The 18,491-nt window shown below is 28.8% G+C and overlaps 1 long non-coding RNA gene across 3 annotated transcripts; it reads right to left on the reverse strand.

Moving 5' to 3' along the window:
- Nucleotides 1-13,697: 13,697 nt before the first annotated feature.
- On the reverse strand, nt 13,698-18,491 carry LOC143203567 (uncharacterized). Of its 3 annotated transcripts, none has more exons than XR_013007375.1 (5): nt 17,108-18,491; nt 16,053-16,562; nt 15,466-15,587; nt 14,085-14,323; nt 13,698-14,024 (listed from the first exon to the last, which is right to left on the reverse strand). It is a non-coding gene; the product is annotated as an uncharacterized LOC143203567 (long non-coding RNA). The 3 variants fall into 3 exon arrangements; XR_013007374.1 differs by lacking the exon at nt 17,108-18,491 and adding an exon at nt 16,675-17,048; XR_013007376.1 differs by lacking the exon at nt 17,108-18,491 and adding an exon at nt 16,675-17,046 and having other exon boundaries at nt 14,085-14,216.

Below are 18,491 nucleotides of genomic sequence, written 5' to 3' on the forward strand. Positions count from 1 at the left end.
TAGAAAATATCTAAAATGTTACTTCTTTTTTTTGTGTACTTTTTATACATCCTTTCTATTACATTTATATTTTTATTTAGTAACTTGTAACTTGTTTTAATATTTCTATTTGTAGATTACCAACATTATATTCTTAAGATTTCACTTAATTTATATTTATTTGCCATTTCTAATTGTATTTCACTTCGTTAATTAAGATTGTTTAAGATAATGTTTATGTCGTATACTTATATTGTTTACTATTATGTATTGAATGAAAATATTAAATAAAATATGTCGTTCAAATTACTTTGTTTTTGTTCTGATGAGTAGTAACAAATACTTATCCCACTTTCAACAGATAATTATTAATAAATCGTCAAAAAAATATATACAACAACCAAGGCAACTCTTAAGTGTATGTTAAGTTGCGCATATATTTTTACATATAGGCAACCAAACATTCAATTTCATATATGTTTAGTTATCTAATTGTATATAGTATTTTTAACATAACAAAGTACACACATTAAGTTGAGTCACCTTAATAATTTTTTTCAGATATTGAAAAATTCTTAAAACGAAGACATTAGATCATTAAATAATCATTTTTTAATTAAAAAACCCAAGAACAGCACACTATATCCGCTTTAGTTTTAAATTTGATGCAAATTTTGATATACTGCGTTTTCCTTTAATTTTTCGTTTAAAAAATGTCTCCAATATATGAAACCGAATATATGCCTTAAAATTACTTTTGTCAGTTTGGTGAAGGTAAATTAAATAAAATATCGATATTACTGTACCTATAGTGTGTCTCATATGGTGCAGCCACCTATTTTTTTAAACAGAAAATCCACGGACAACGCACTATATCTGCTTTGGTTTCAAATTTGAAGCAAATTTTGATATAGTGCGTTTTCCTTGAATTTTTCGTCTAAAAAAATGTCTCCAATATATGAGACCGTCTATATGCCTTAAAATTACTTATGTCAGTTTGGTGAAGGTAAATTTAATAAAATATCGATATTACTGTACCTATAGTGTGTCTCATATGGTGCAACCACCTATTTTTTTAAACAGAAAATCCACGGACAACGCACTATATCTGCTTTAGTTTCAAATTAGATGCAAATTTTGATATAGTGCGTTTTTCTTGAATTTTTCGTCTAAAAATATGTCTCCAATATATGAGACCGACTATATGCCTTAATATTACTTTTGTCAGTTTGGTGAAGGTAAATTAAATAAAATATCGATATTACTGTACCTATAGTGTGTCTCATATGGTGCAAGCACTTATTTTTTTAAACAGAAAAGCCACGGACAACGCACTATATCTGCTTTAGTTTCAAATTTGATACAAATTTTGATATAGTGCGTTTTCCTTGAATTTTTCGTCTAAAAAAATGTCTCCAATATATGAGACCGTCTATATGCCTTAAAATTACTTATGTCAGTTTGGTGAAGGTAAATTTAATAAAATATCGATATTACTGTACCTATAGTGTGTCTCATATGGTGCAACCACCTATTTTTTTAAACAGAAAATCCACGGACAACGCACTATATCTGCTTTAGTTTCAAATTAGATGCAAATTTTGATATAGTGCGTTTTCCTTGAATTTTTCGTCTAAAAAAATGTCTCCAATATATGAGACCGACTATATGCCTTAAAATTACTTTTGTCAGTTTGGTGAAGGTAAATTAAATAAAATATCGATATTACTGTACCTATAGTGTGTCTCATATGGTGCAAGCACCTATTTTTTTAAACAGAAAATCCACGGACAACGCACTATATCTGCTTTAGTTTCAAATTTGATGCAAATTTTGATATAGTGCGTTTTCCTTGAATTTTTCGTCTAAAAAAATGTCTCCAATATATGAGACCGACTATATCCTTTAAAATTACTTATGTCAGTTTGGTGAAGGTAAATTAAATAAAATATCGATATTACTGTACCTATAGTGTGTCTCATATGGTGCAAGCACCTATTTTTTTAAACAGAAAATCCACGGACAACGCACTATATCTGCTTTAGTTTCAAATTAGATGCAAATTTTGATATAGTGCGTTTTCCTTGAATTTTTCGTCTAAAAAAATGTCTCCAATATATGAGACCGACTATATGCCTTAAAATTACTTTTGTCAGTTTGGTGAAGGTAAATTAAATAAAATATCGATATTACTGTACCTATAGTGTGTCTCATATGGTGCAAGCACCTATTTTTTTAAACAGAAAATCCACGGACAACGCACTATATCTGCTTTAGTTTCAAATTAGATGCAAATTTTGATATAGTGCGTTTTCCTTGAATTTTTCGCCTAAAAAAATGTCTCCAATATATGAGACCGACTATATGCCTTAAAATTACTTTTGTCAGTTTGGTGAAGGTATATTAAATAAAATATCGATATTACTGTACCTATAGTCTGTCTCATATGGTGCAAGCACTTATTTTTTTAAACAGAAAATCCACGGACAACGCACTATATCTGCTTTAGTTTCAAATTTGATACAAATTTTGATATAGTGCGTTTTCCTTGAATTTTTCGTCTAAAAAAATGTCTCCAATATATGAGACGGTCTATATGCCTTAAAATTACTTATGTCAGTTTGGTGAAGGTAAATTAAATAAAATATCGATATTACTGTACCTATAGTGTGTCTCATATGGTGCAACCACCTATTTTTTTAAACAGAAAATCCACGGACAACGCACTATATCTGCTTTAGTTTCAAATTAGATGCAAAATTTGATATAGTGCGTTTTCCTTGAATTTTTCGTCTAAAAAAATGTCTCCAATATATGAGACCGACTATATGCCTTAAAATTACTTTTGTCAGTTTGGTGAAGGTAATTTAAATAAAATATCGATATTACTGTACCTATAGTGTGTCTCATATGGTGCAAGCACCTATTTTTTTAAACAGAAAATCCACGGACAACGCACTATATCTGCTTTAGTTTCAAATTAGATGCAAATTTTGATGTAGTGCGTTTTCCTTGAATTTTTCGTCTAAAAAAATGTCTCCAATATATGAGACCGTCTATATGCCTTAAAATTACTTTTGTCAGTTTGGTGAAGGTAAATTAAATAAAATATCGATATTACTGTACCTATAGTGTGTCTCATATGGTGCAACCACCTATTTTTTTAAACAGAAAATCCACGGACAACGCACTATATCTGCTTTAGTTTCAAATTAGATGCAAATTTTGATATAGTGCGTTTTCCTTGAATTTTTCGTCTAAAAAAATGTCTCCAATATATGAGACCGACTATATGCCTTAAAATTACTTTTGTCAGTTTGGTGAAGGTAAATTAAATAAAATATCGATATTACTGTACCTATAGTGTGTCTCATATGGTGCAAGCCCCTATTTTTTAAACAGAAAATCCACGGACAACGCACTATATCTGCTTTAGTTTCAAATTTGATACAAATTTTGATATAGTGCGTTTTCCATGAATTTTTCGTCTAAAAAAATGTCTCCAATATATGAGACCGTCTATATGCCTTAAAATTACTTTTGTCAGTTTGGTGAAGGTAAATTAAATAAAATATCGATATTACTGTACCTATAGTGTGTCTCATATGGTGCAACCACCTATTTTTTTAAACAGAAAATCCACGGACAACGCACTATATCTGCTTTAGTTTCAAATTAGATGCAAATTTTGATATAGTGCGTTTTCCTTGAATTTTTCGTCTAAAAAAATGTCTCCAATATATGAGACCGACTATATGCCTTAAAATTACTTTTGTCAGTTTGGTGAAGGTAAATTAAATAAAATATCGATATTACTGTACCTATAGTGTGTCTCATATGGTGCAAGCACCTATTTTTTTAAACAGAAAATCCACGGACAACGCACTATATCTGCTTTAGTTTCAAATTTGATGCAAATTTTGATATAGTGCGTTTTCCTTGAATTTTTCGTCTAAAAAAATGTCTCCAATATATGAGACCGACTATATCCTTTAAAATTACTTATGTCAGTTTGGTGAAGGTAAATTAAATAAAATATCGATATTACTGTACCTATAGTGTGTCTCATATGGTGCAACCACCTATTTTTTTAAACAGAAAATCCACGGACAACGCACTATATCTGCTTTAGTTTCAAATTTGATACAAATTTTGATATAGTGCGTTTTCCTTGAATTTTTCGTCTAAAAAAATGTCTCCAATATATGAAACCTACTATATGCCTTAAAATTACTTATGTCAGTTTAGTGAAGGTAAATTTAATAAAATATCGATATTACTGTACCTATAGTGTGTCTTATATGGTGCAACCACCTATTTTTTTAAACAGAAAATCCACGGACAACGCACTATATCTGCTTTAGTTTCAAATTTGATGCAAATTTTGATATAGTGCGTTTTCCTTGAATTTTTCGTCTAAAAAAATGTCTCCAATATATGAGACCGACTATATGCCTTAAAATTACTTTTGTCAGTTTGGTGAAGGTAAATTAAATAAAATATCGATATTACTGTACCTATAGTGTGTCTCATATGGTGCAACCACCTATTTTTTTAAACAGAAAATCCACGGACAACGCACTATATCTGCTTTAGTTTCAAATTTGATACAAATTTTGATATAGTGTGTTTTCCTTGAATTTTTCGTCTAAAAAAATGTCTCCAATATATGAGACCGACTATATTCTTTAAAATTACTTATGTCAGTTTGGTGAAGGTATATTTAATAAACTATCGATATTACTGCACCTATAGTGTGTCTCATATGGTGCAACCTCCTATTTTTTTAAACAGAAAATCCACGGACAACGCACTATACCTGCTTTAGTTTCAAATTTGATGCAAATTTTGATATAGTGTGTTTTCCTTGAATTTTTCGTCTAAAAAAATGTCTCCAATATATGAGACCGACTATATCCTTTAAAATTCTTATGTCAGTTTGGTGAAGGTAATTTTAATAAAATATCGATATTACTGTAATTATAGTGTGTCTCATATGGTGCAACCACCTATTTTTTAAAACAGAAAATCCACGGACAACGCACTATATCTGCTTTAGTTTCAAATTTGAAGCAAATTTTGATATAGTGCGTTTTCCTTGAATTTTTCGTCTAAAAAAATGTCTCCAATATATGAGACCGTCTATATGCCTTAAAATTACTTATGTCAGTTTGGTGAAGGTAAATTTAATAAAATATCGATATTACTGTACCTATAGTTTGTCTCATATGGTGCAACCATCTATTTATTTAAACAGAAAATCCACCGACAACGCACTATATCTGCTTTAGTTTTAAATTTGATGCAAATCTTGATATAGTGCGTTTTCCTTGAATTTTTCGTCTAAAAAAATGTCTCCAATATATGAGACCGACTATATGCCTTAAAATTACTTTTGTCAGTTTGGTGAAGGTAAATTTAATAAAACATCGATATTACTGTACCTATAGTGTGTCTCATATGGTGCAACCACCTATTTTTTTAAACAGAAAATCCACGGACAACGCACTATATCTGCTTTAGTTTCAAATTAGATGCAAATTTTGATATAGTGCGTTTTCCTTGAATTTTTCGTCTAAAAAAATGTCTCCAATATATGAGACCGACTATATGCCTTAAAATTACTTTTGTCAGTTTGGTGAAGGTAAATTAAATAAAATATCGATATTACTGTACCTATAGTGTGTCTCATATGGTGCAAGCACTTATTTTTTTAAACAGAAAATCCACCGACAACGCACTATATCTGCTTTAGTTTCAAATTAGATGCAAATTTTGATATAGTGCGTTTTCCTTGAATTTTTCGTCTAAAAAAATGTCTCCAATATATGAGACCGACTATATGCCTTAAAATTACTTTTGTCAGTTTGGTGAAGGTAAATTAAATAAAATATCGATATTACTGTACCTATAGTGTGTCTCATATGGTGCAACCACCTATTTTTTTAAACAGAAAATAAACCGACAACGCACTATATCTGCTTTAGTTTCAAATTAGATGCAAATTTTGATATAGTGCGTTTTCCTTGAATTTTTCGTCTAAAAAAATGTCTCCAATATATGAGACCGACTATATGCCTTAAAATTACTTTTGTCAGTTTGGTGAAGGTAAATTAAATAAAATATGGATATTACTGTACCTATAGTGTGTCTCATATGGTGCAAGCACTTATTTTTTTAAACAGAAAATCCACGGACAACGCACTATATCTGCTTTAGTTTCAAATTTGATACAAATTTTGATATAGTGCGTTTTCCTTGAATTTTTCGTCTAAAAAAATGTCTCCAATATATGAGACCGTCTATATGCCTTAAAATTACTTTTGTCAGTTTGGTGAAGGTAAATTAAATAAAATATCGATATTACTGTACCTATAGTGTGTCTCATATGGTGCAAGCACTTATTTTTTTAAACAGAAAATCCACGGACAACGCACTATATCTGCTTTAGTTTCAAATTTGAAACAAATTTTGATAAAGTGCGTTTTCCTTGAATTTTTCGTCTAAAAAAATGTCTCCAATATATGAGACCGTCTTTATGCCTTAAAATTACTTATGTCAGTTTGGTGAAGGTAAATTTAATAAAATATCGATATTACTGTACCTATAGTGTGTCTCATATGGTGCAACCACCTATTTTTTTAAACAGAAAATCCACGGACAACGCACTATATCTGCTTTAGTTTCAAATTAGATGCAAATTTTGATATAGTGCGTTTTCCTTGAATTTTTCGTCTAAAAAAATGTCTCCAATATATGAGACCGACTATATGCCTTAAAATTACTTTTGTCAGTTTGGTGAAGGTAAATTAAATAAAATATCGATATTACTGTACCTATAGTGTGTCTCATATGGTGCAAGCACCTATTTTTTTAAACAGAAAATCCACGGACAACGCACTATATCTGCTTTAGTTTCAAATTTGATACAAATTTTGATATAGTGCGTTTTCCTTGAATTTTTCATCTAAAAAAATGTCTCCAATATATGAGACCGTCTATATGCCTTAAAATTACTTATGTCAGTTTGGTGAAGGTAAATTAAATAAAATATCGATATTACTGTACCTATAGTGTGTCTCATATGGTGCAACCACCTATTTTTTTAAACAGAAAATCCACGGACAACGCATTATATCTGCTTTAGTTTCAAATTAGATGCAAATTTTGATATAGTGCGTTTTCCTTGAATTTTTCGTCTAAAAAAATGTCTCCAATATATGAGACCGACTATATGCCTTAAAATTACTTTTGTCAGTTTGGTGAAGGTAAATTAAATAAAATATCGATATTACTGTACCTATAGTGTGTCTCATATGGTGCAAGCACCTATTTTTTTAAACAGAAAATCCACGGACAACGCACTATATCTGCTTTAGTTTCAAATTAGATGCAAATTTTGATATAGTGCGTTTTCCTTGAATTTTTCGTCTAAAAAAATGTCTCCAATATATGAGACCGACTATATGCCTTAAAATTACTTTTGTCAGTTTGGTGAAGGTAAATTAAATAAAATATCGATATTACTGTACCTATAGTGTGTCTCATATGGTGCAAGCACCTATTTTTTTAAACAGAAAATCCACGGACAACGCACTATATCTGCTTTAGTTTCAAATTTGATACAAATTTTGATATAGTGCGTTTTCCATGAATTTTTCGTCTAAAAAAATGTCTCCAATATATGAGACCGACTGTATCCTTTAAAATTACTTATGTCAGTTTGGTGAAGGTATATATAATAAAATATCGATATTACTGCACCTATAGTGTGTCTCATATGGTGCAACCACCTATTTTTTTAAACAGAAAATCCACGGACAACGCACTATACCTGTTTTAGTTTCAAATTTGATGCAAATTTTGATATAGTGTGTTTTCCTTGAATTTTTCGTCTAAAAAAATGTCTCCAATATATGAGACCGTCTATATGCCTTAAAATTACTTTTGTCAGTTTGGTGAAGGTAAATTAAATAAAATATCGATATTACTGTACCTATAGTGTGTCTCATATGGTGCAAGCACTTATTTTTTTAAACAGAAAATCCACGGACAACGCACTATATCTGCTTTAGTTTCAAATTTGAAACAAATTTTGATAAAGTGCGTTTTCCTTGAATTTTTCGTCTAAAAAAATGTCTCCAATATATGAGACCGTCTTTATGCCTTAAAATTACTTATGTCAGTTTGGTGAAGGTAAATTTAATAAAATATCGATATTACTGTACCTATAGTGTGTCTCATATGGTGCAACCACCTATTTTTTTAAACAGAAAATCCACGGACAACGCACTATATCTGCTTTAGTTTCAAATTAGATGCAAATTTTGATATAGTGCGTTTTCCTTGAATTTTTCGTCTAAAAAAATGTCTCCAATATATGAGACCGACTATATGCCTTAAAATTACTTTTGTCAGTTTGGTGAAGGTAAATTAAATAAAATATCGATATTACTGTACCTATAGTGTGTCTCATATGGTGCAAGCACCTATTTTTTTAAACAGAAAATCCACGGACAACGCACTATATCTGCTTTAGTTTCAAATTTGATACAAATTTTGATATAGTGCGTTTTCCTTGAATTTTTCATCTAAAAAAATGTCTCCAATATATGAGACCGTCTATATGCCTTAAAATTACTTATGTCAGTTTGGTGAAGGTAAATTAAATAAAATATCGATATTACTGTACCTATAGTGTGTCTCATATGGTGCAACCACCTATTTTTTTAAACAGAAAATCCACGGACAACGCATTATATCTGCTTTAGTTTCAAATTAGATGCAAATTTTGATATAGTGCGTTTTCCTTGAATTTTTCGTCTAAAAAAATGTCTCCAATATATGAGACCGACTATATGCCTTAAAATTACTTTTGTCAGTTTGGTGAAGGTAAATTAAATAAAATATCGATATTACTGTACCTATAGTGTGTCTCATATGGTGCAAGCACCTATTTTTTTAAACAGAAAATCCACGGACAACGCACTATATCTGCTTTAGTTTCAAATTAGATGCAAATTTTGATATAGTGCGTTTTCCTTGAATTTTTCGTCTAAAAAAATGTCTCCAATATATGAGACCGACTATATGCCTTAAAATTACTTTTGTCAGTTTGGTGAAGGTAAATTAAATAAAATATCGATATTACTGTACCTATAGTGTGTCTCATATGGTGCAAGCACCTATTTTTTTAAACAGAAAATCCACGGACAACGCACTATATCTGCTTTAGTTTCAAATTTGATACAAATTTTGATATAGTGCGTTTTCCATGAATTTTTCGTCTAAAAAAATGTCTCCAATATATGAGACCGACTGTATCCTTTAAAATTACTTATGTCAGTTTGGTGAAGGTATATTTAATAAAATATCGATATTACTGCACCTATAGTGTGTCTCATATGGGGCAACCACCTATTTTTTTAAACAGAAAATCCACGGACAACGCACTATACCTGTTTTAGTTTCAAATTTGATGCAAATTTTGATATAGTGTGTTTTCCTTGAATTTTTCGTCTAAAAAAATGTCTCCAATATATGAGACCGACTATATCCTTTAAAATTACTTATGTCAGTTTGGTGAAGGTAATTTTAATAAAATATCGATATTACTGTACTTATAGTGTGTCTCATATGGTGCAACCACCTATTTTTTTAAACAGAAAATCCACGGACAACGCACTATATCTGCTTTAGTTTCAAATTTGAAGCAAATTTTGATATAGTGCGTTTTCCTTGAATTTTTCGTCTAAAAAAATGTCTCCAATATATGAGTCCGACTATATGCCTTAAAATTACTTTTGTCAGTTTGGTGAAGGTAAATTAAATAAAATATCGATATTACTGTACCTATAGTGTGTCTCATATGGTGCAAGCACCTATTTTTTTAAACAGAAAATCCACGGACAACGCACTATATCTGCTTTAGTTTCAAATTAGATGCAAATTTTGATATAGTGCGTTTTCCTTGAATTTTTCGTCTAAAAAAATGTCTCCAATATATGAGACCGACTATATGCCTTAAAATTACTTTTGTCAGTTTGGTGAAGGTATATTTAATAAAATATCGATATTACTGCACCTATAGTGTGTCTCATATGGTGCAACCACCTATTTTTTTAAACAGAAAATCCACGGACAACGCACTATACCTGTTTTAGTTTCAAATTTGATGCAAATTTTGATATAGTGTGTTTTCCTTGAATTTTTCGTCTAAAAAAATGTCTCCAATATATGAGACCGACTATATCCTTTAAAATTACTTATGTCAGTTTGGTGAAGGTAATTTTAATAAAATATCGATATTACTGTACTTATAGTGTGTCTCATATGGTGCAACCACCTATTTTTTTAAACAGAAAATCCACGGACAACGCACTATATCTGCTTTAGTTTCAAATTTGAAGCAAATTTTGATATAGTGCGTTTTCCTTGAATTTTTCGTCTAAAAAAATGTCTCCAATATATGAGACCGTCTATATGCCTTAAAATTACTTATGTCAGTTTGGTGAAGGTAAATTTAATAAAATATCGATATTACTGTACCTATAGTGTGTCTTATATGGTGCAACCACCTATTTTTTTAAACAGAAAATCCACGGACAACGCACTATATCTGCTTTAGTTTCAAATTTGATGCAAATTTTGATATAGTGCGTTTCCTTTGAATTTTTCGTCTAAAAAAATGTCTCCAATATATGAGACCGACTATATGCCTTAAAATTACTTTTGTCAGTTTGGTGAAGGTAAATTAAATAAAATATCGATATTACTGTACCTATAGTGTGTCTCATATGGTGCAACCACCTATTTTTTTAAACAGAAAATCCACGGACAACGCACTATATCTGCTTTAGTTTCAAATTTGATACAAATTTTGATATAGTGTGTTTTCCTTGAATTTTTCGTCTAAAAAAATGTCTCCAATATATGAGACCGACTATATTCTTTAAAATTACTTATGTCAGTTTGGTGAAGGTATATTTAATAAAATATCGATATTACTGCACCTATAGTGTGTCTCATATGGTGCAACCACCTATTTTTTTAAACAGAAAATCCACGGACAACGCACTATACCTGCTTTAGTTTCAAATTTGATGCAAATTTTGATATAGTGTGTTTTCCTTGAATTTTTCGTCTAAAAAAATGTCTCCAATATATGAGACCGACTATATCCTTTAAAATTACTTATGTCAGTTTGGTGAAGGTAATTTTAATAAAATATCGATATTACTGTAATTATAGTGTGTCTCATATGGTGCAACCACCTATTTTTTAAAACAGAAAATCCACGGACAACGCACTATATCTGCTTTAGTTTTAAATTTGATGCAAATCTTGATATAGTGCGTTTTCCTTGAATTTTTCGTCTAAAAAAATTTCTCCAATATATGAGACCGACTATATGCCTTAAAATTACTTATGTCAGTTTGGTGAAGGTAAATTTAATAAAATATCGATATTACTGTACCTATAGTGTGTCTCATATGGTGCAACCACCTATTTTTTTAAACAGAAAATCCACGGACAACGCACTATATCTGCTTTAGTTTCAAATTTGATACAAATTTTGATATAGTGCGTTTTCCTTGAATTTTTCGTCTAAAAAAATGTCTCCAATATATGAAACCGACTATATGCCTTGAAATTACTTATGTCAGTTTAGTGAAGGTAAATTTAATAAAATATCGATATTACTGTACCTATAGTGTGTCTCATATGGTGCAACCACCTCTTTTTTTAAACAGAAAATCCACGGACAACGCACTATATCTGCTTTAGTTTCAAATTTGGTGCACATTTTGATATAGTGCGTTTTCCTTGAATTTTTCGTTTAAAAAAATGTCTCCAATAAATGCGACCGACTATATGCCATATATTAACTTATTTCAGTTTGGTGAAGCTAAATTTAATAAAATATCCATCTTACTGCACCTATAGTTTGTGTCATAGGGTGTAACCACCTATTTTTTAAAACAGAAAATCCACGGACAACGCACTATATCTGCTTTAGTTTCAAATTTGATACAAATTTTGATATAGTGCGTTTTCCTTGAATTTTTCGTCTAAAAAAATGTCTCCAATATATGAAACCGACTATATGCCTTAAAATTACTTATGTCAGTTTAGTGAAGGTAAATTTAATAAAATATCGATATTACTGTACCTATAGTGTGTCTTATATGGTGCAACCACCTATTTTATTAAATTTACCTTCACCAAACTGACAAAAGTTATTTTAAGGCATATAGTCGGTCGCATATATTGGAGACATTTTTTTAGACGAAAAATCCACGGACAACGCACTATATCTGCTTTAGTTTCAAATTTGATGCAAATTTTGATATAGTGCGTTTTCCTTGAATTTTTCGTCTAAAAAAATGTCTCCAATATATGAGACCGACTATATCCTTAAAAATTACTTATGTCAGTTTGGTGAAGGTAAATTTAATAAAATATCGATATTACTGTACCTATAGTTTGTCTCATATGGTGCAACCACCTATTTTTTTAAACAGAAAATCCATGGACAACGCACTATATCTGCTTTAGTTTCAAATTTGATACAAATTTTGATATAGTGCGTTTTCCTTGAATTTTTCGTCTAAAAAAATGTCTCCAATATATGCGACCGACTATATGCCTTAAAATAACTTTTGTCAGTTTGGTGAAGGTAAATTTAATAAAATATCGATATTACTGTACCTATAGTGTGTCTCATATGGTGCAACCACCTCTTTTTTTAAACAGAAAATCCACGGACAACGCACTATATCTGCTTTAGTTTCAAATTTGGTGCACATTTTGATATAGTGCGTTTTCCTTGAATTTTTCGTTTAAAAAAATGTCTCCAATAAATGCGACCGACTATATGCCATATATTAACTTATTTCAGTTTGGTGAAGCTAGATTTAATAAAATATCCATCTTACTGCACCTATAGTTTGTGTCATAGGGTGTAACCACCTATTTTTTAAAACCAAAAATCCACGGACAAAGCTCTATATCTGCTTTAGTCTCAAATTTGATGCAAATATTGAACTAGTGCGTTTTCCTTGACTTTTTTAATTAAAAAATGTATTCCATATGTGAAACCACCTATGGGCCTTAAAACGTTTTCCTGTCAGTTGGGCGAAAGTAAATTAACCAAATCTCCATCTTTCTACCCCTATAGTTTGTCTCATATAGTCTACTGTTCTATTTTTTTAATCAAGAAATATGCGGACATCGTACATTGATTTTTTTTCTTGTTTTCTTTGAATTTTTCGTCTAAAAAGTGCATCCAATTTATGAGACCGACTATGAGCTTTAAATATTATTTTGTCAGTTTGGGGAAGATAATTCTAATACTTTTTCCATAACACTGCTTCTATAGTCTGTCTCACAAATTTTGTGTGAAATACAGATTTTAATTACTAGCATAAGTAACGAATATCTTGAGTCTAGACATGTTGGATATTGGCGAGTCAAATCAGTTTTCAAACCCTTGTATAATTAGTTGCATAAAATAAAACGTCCAGATTTATGCATTCTAATATGTTTGGTTGCCTGACACTGAGGCATATTAATATAAGTTTTTTCGTATGTTAACTTACATACGAAACATACAATATATACATATATATATATATATATTCTTACAATTATTTTAAGTAATTAATAGCGATAATGCAACATAAGGAAGAAATTTTTGGTGGTAGAATAAAAAACAGTTTTCCTCAATAATATTTTTATTAAATTATATTGTTTTGATCTGATATTCGAATAAACCATTTAGAATAAATCAGAACTAACCTCTTTGTGAAGCTTCCCTTAACTATGTTAAATAAGTAGTATTCCTGCTCATATAAATGGGTAGCAAAATTTCTCTACGAGTTTAGTTAATATCCATAACTACCGATTAAAACTGCCTTATTCTAAAAACATTCTTTTCTTATCTATATGCTATATAATATATCTATATTAATAATATTGGTAATACTGGTGCTGCCAGAAATATTTTGAAACTCTTCTATCAAAAGCTCAATGATAACAAGTGACTGCAACAGAAAATACATTATTTAAACCTTTATCTATACACTGCTATCTTTATATCTTACCCATAATGTTAGAAGATTGTATTCAAGTTAATCCAACAAGATAGCATGACAACTAGAAGTTTCTCGACAAAATCCTTGGTTAACCTAAATATAAAAACACTCTTAGATATTGAAAACCCAGAATACCTAGAACTTATCATATAATCAGTGGTTTTATCAAAAGCTTAAAAGCTTTTATGGACATCTGTATTGTTAAGTTCCTGATAGTATGAATAGAACAGAAGCGTTATAAAATAAATCTAAAATGAGGATTTAAATTATATAACTTAGGGACTAATACTACCTAGGCAATTAAATATACACCTAATCAAAAAATATATTTGGTTGCATATATATATATATATATATATATATATATATATATATATATATATATATATATATATATATATATATTGTCCTTCATACTACTATGATGTTTAAACCTTCATTTAATTATTGTCTCTGACCCTAGTATTGTGTTGTTGTTGTTATAACTTGAAGATCTAACACAAAATTCGAATTGAACATTGTGATTATTTTATGTAACCTCTATAATCAATCTATTTTGTTATACATTTTCATAATGATCCATCAAAACACTAATTGATATTAAATAGCAAAAACATATATTCTTATCGTTTTTATATAATGCCAAGTATTATCCAATATTTATGACTCCATCAATCACATGGGTTAAGTGATATAAAGTTTGTAATCAATAAAAAAGTATGCTATATCTATATTTAAATATCAAATTAATGAGAGTTATGGAGTGTAACAACAACCATTCATATTTGAACATTAGAAAATGTTTCTAAATTCATTCAATTTAAATATCTAGCAGCATAGCAACAAAACTCACTAATTAACTAATATATATTAAATATAATTATAAATATAATTTAGGTATGATTATGCAGTGAACACATTTATTTGTACTGTTTATTATACTCATATTACTATGTCTATTAATGTGAATAAAAGTTAATAAGTCTTTAACTCAGTGGTGTAATACAAGTCATTATACTTTCCCCAGAAATCCTTTCTCCTTGCGTGTTATGTTCATATCAATTGAATTTTTATACTATAATCACAGCATATTGATAAATGCTAATTTAATGAAGATTAATTCATGGGCACATGATCATAAACTTTAGTTCTATGCACGTTATATATATTTGATATATGCTGGATGGCTTTCTCAGATACCCTTTTAATATATCACTAGATCTAAGTAATTTACCGGGAATATAGAACAATAAATTATACATTACAATATACATGAAACTGTATGTCTAGTTGCAGGGAAATAAATTACTCTATATATAATTATATAACATCAGTAAATTTTACTTGAAAATCTAGATTATAAAATAAATATTTTTAAAATATTTTATACCTTGAGTCAGAGTTTTCATCTCAATAATAATGAGGCTTTGACCTCCAGTGTTGATGATTCTTCCTATGGCATCACATCACATACTAGGACTAGTTCTGGTACCAGTGATACTATCATCATAACTAAAAGAAAAATTAAAAGTGCGTCTAATATTATGATATTTATTAAATGGAATACGTTTAATGCAAAGTAATGTGGAAAATGTAACTGTTAAAAAAAATTAATTTTACCATCAATTTCATAATATAAATTAAATAAATGATACATATTTTGTAATAAAGTTTAATATTGAACAAACGATCTAAAAATCTCTAGGCATATAAGAAAATAGAACAATAAAGACATTAAGCCTTTTTAAATAGAAAATGTTTATATTTTTGTCAGTTATAACACATATTGTTAAGAACATTTCAAACATTTATAATTTTATTAAATAATAGCTAAAAACAGGTTGTATCTAATATAAAGTTAAATACAAAACAGATTTCATTGAAATCTTAAAATATTTAAGCAGATATAATGAGTGTTGTAAATAGAGGAGAGTATATATGAATATAAAAAATATATGCAATTAATTATACACTTACATTTATGTTACATTGCTTATATTTATTCGGTAATGTCAAACAATAGTAGGCAACTCTATATACGTTAAGCTGTATATTCGGTAAACAGACCTTTCAAAAAATAAATATCAGTATAACTTTCAATCATTGAAACAATTTCATATCAGTTCACTCTTATTATATCTCACTGTTACTCTATCTTATGATTAGAAATGAATCCTGAATATATAAAATATAATTTAAATACAAGATATATATTTATAGAAATCTATAACATTCCGTCAAAGATACACTTAAAAATGTAATATTTAAAAATATTGGTTATCCATTGTTTTCATGCCACCATCGTCATTCATTTCTAGCATATCTATGATTTGATGCTGATTATCCTAGATCCTAAGTTTTTTGAATATGGTTCATAAATACTATATTCCAATCATCACGAGACGTGAAAGAAATTTATTTCCGTCCTTGATACTGACATTAGCCAATACTGATATTAAATCGGTTTTCTTCAACTTTCTGTTTCACCTAAAAAATATAAAGCAAAAACCAAACTTCGTTTACGAGAACATTTAGATTTTTTCATGGACTAAATAACAACTTTTCGGAAGAACCATGAATTGGATCAAATAATACCTACTTGAAATAATTTATCTATATACAAAAACTACATCACGATGGCATCGAATAAAATGTAAAAAAATCAACAATATGTCTATAAAATATTTACTTTGGGTAACTGATAAAAATGTAATTCAGATTACCGACAGAAGTATGTTAGGTTGCCGTTCTACCGGAATTTAGTTTAAAGGAAACCAAAGTCTTATTATTATCTTTTTAATAGATCAATTTAAGGCAACTTAACATACAGTCAAGTATGAATTAAGATACTAGGAAAAGTAAAATAATCCTGTTTTATATTTTACGAATGATCAATAGTATATATAATTTATCAGACTTTATATACACTAATAGAACATATTGAACGATTATTATATTTATTTACTAACTTGATATAAACTATTAACGGATAAACCAAATCTAATTAATATGTAGAAACATTTTGTATTTACCTATTGGTTATGCTTCACATCATCATTTCCTTATTAGTTTCCAGTTTCGACAAATTGTGGTCTTACTTTTGGGTACTGTGGTTACTATTTAAAAAATAAGCAAAAATATAAACAAACTCTTGAAGCTTAGCTGCATTGTTAGATAGAACTGAAACAAGAATAGCATTAGTGTTTAAAATGATAATGGTAAATAAAAGCAAACCCAAATCCTACAAAAATTTTGAAAGCTTAAAATTAACTGTAATAATAACCTTCCTTAAATTTTTGATTAATCATATTTATTATGTATCATATTTTCAAGGAGAGTGAATATTCTTATTGCACATTAATATTTATAAAAGCATAACTTAATTATTTTTTTCTTACAATATTTCTCAAAATTCTCAATTTATTAATTACAAAGACCTTCGCCATTTTGTCATTAATACTATTAATAAAATTTTATTTTTATTTATATTTTATACATTGCGAAATTGTTGATCCTAAATCCTTTCTAAAACATATTATCATACTTCGTGAATGTAATTATATAGTTTACAGTCTTGTGCCTAATTAGTACCTACTCGTTTGAAATTAAAGTTGGTACAAAGTAAAGTTATTAGAAAACTAAAAAGCTCTTATCTGTGAACTATATATTTAATTGGTGAACTTAATTAATTATAAAATTATTATCTTAATATAATTTAAATTTGTATATGTCAAATTTATATCTTACATTAAAGTTCTATATGGAAACATGTTAGTAATGATAAAACAAACTATTTTATTTACTTATAAAATGATTGTTGCCTTATACACATTGTGATATTATTCCTTGCTATTGATGGATGTACACAGATTTATATAATATAATAAAATTAATATTATAAATTTATCTGATCTCTTTTAATGAAGATACATTTGTATATTTAATTTATTTGTAATGGTTGCAAAAATTATCAAAAAACTGGTGGTTTATTCTCCATATATATGCAGTCGTTTGTATACATTTCTACATTTTTTTTTAATATAAATTTAATATAGAACTATTTTGGAAACGTAAAATTAAATTAAATCAAAATGCAAAAAAAATGATTAAAAACGTTTCCATTATTATTTTTATATATATTTTATATTATTTTTAAAAAACTGCCTTCGCCATTTTATCAACAATGTGATTTGGCTGGAATAATGGTTAAGGTGACTGGATGATTCTCCTATTGATAGTAACAAAATCGAATCCTGATGGGATATGACTATTTATTTATCTTTGTGATTATTGGATGAATCTCTTCTGGGATGGTCTCTAAGTTAGTCACTTGCCAATCGGTCGACTTAATGCCGAATACTGTGGTTCGAAGCCCACGTTAAGTAGTCCGTTTAGTCCAGATAAACACTATTTGGT

Source organism: Rhynchophorus ferrugineus, unplaced genomic scaffold (genome assembly GCF_030347505.1).
Source record: "Rhynchophorus ferrugineus isolate W39M unplaced genomic scaffold, kcgeb_rfMv2 rfM10, whole genome shotgun sequence".
Taxonomy (NCBI): Eukaryota; Metazoa; Arthropoda; class Insecta; order Coleoptera; family Curculionidae; genus Rhynchophorus; species Rhynchophorus ferrugineus.